General features: G+C 33.2%; 1 protein-coding gene across 2 annotated transcripts in view; it reads left to right on the top strand.

The window, feature by feature from the left end:
- Positions 1-1193, top strand: part of LOC117120939 — a 10649-nt gene that overhangs the window by 6441 nt on the left and 3015 nt on the right. The window lies entirely within an intron of this gene.

Raw genomic sequence — 1193 nt, 5'->3', positions numbered from 1 at the left:
GTATATTTCCAACTTTCATCTTCTTACATTTTTCTATAGCCTAGTCCTACTGCTTTTCCGACAATTTACACCTAACACATTCTCATCTGAGTTTTCAAGAAAGCATGCAATGATCATGCCATTATGCTGATGTCAATCAGCTGATGGCCAACAAGCTAACCACCACCACTAATTTCATCTTCATGTACTCACAACTTTCTTGTTATGACAAGCCATGCTCTTTGGACGAAAGTTTCTGCCACACCACCATTCGTAATGTGCGGTTTCCTGATATCCATCGTTTTTCATTCAAAATATGCCTCTTGAATTTAATAAGTTCTCATAAGAACCCATCGATTTTCATCTATTTCCATAAGCGCCTCCTCAATTTCCACTCTGTTTTGATAAGCGCCCCGTTCGTATAAGCACCCCTCAAAAAGTGCAAAAAATATTTTAAGTGCTTATTCGTGCGAGTACGGTAAATCAAACCTTGGACACTTTAATAATTTCAATAGAACAATTATGTTTTCTCATACCATATTATAGGCCTATGCTATATCATTATATCGTAGACCACCTAACCTTCTTAATATGTTGGTAAAATCTAAATTCAAGAGGAAAATTACCTCTTGCAACAGCCATAATTTGGGCAATCATCTTTGTCGTTCATCATGCAACACATGCTCCTTGCTTGATTCTACACAATCATTCAAGAGCAACCAAAAATCACATATTCCGGATAAGGTAATCGAATAATATTGTCTGACCGAAATCTCATTTATCTCATATTGTAATCTTTGTGGTAAACAGTACCGTATGTCAGAGAAACCAAATCAATCTTCATTTGAGAATGAAAATCAAAGCCTCTAACATCAACCAGTAACTGAACATTTCATATAAGCTGGTAACTTCAATTACAAATTTCAGAGTTATTGCAATAGGCCATAATAGCTATTTGAGTAAACATCGTAAGGATTACGAAAGCCACTGGGAAAGACTACCACACCTTTTGGGCTAAATATTAGGAACGTTCTCTCAGTCACTAAATCTATTCAATGGAATTCCAAATTTAATCAATAAATCATTTAGCTTATTCATAGAGGCGTATATATATGTATATGTAGGCATATATATATATATATATATATATTTATATATATATATATATATATATATACATATATGTATATATATATATACATATATACATATGT

Source organism: Anneissia japonica, unplaced genomic scaffold (genome assembly GCF_011630105.1).
Source record: "Anneissia japonica isolate Jap-2015-1 unplaced genomic scaffold, ASM1163010v1 scaffold287637_len26387_cov171, whole genome shotgun sequence".
NCBI classification, from domain to species: domain Eukaryota; kingdom Metazoa; phylum Echinodermata; class Crinoidea; order Comatulida; family Comatulidae; genus Anneissia; species Anneissia japonica.
This window is presented reverse-complemented; position numbering and strand designations above follow the sequence as displayed.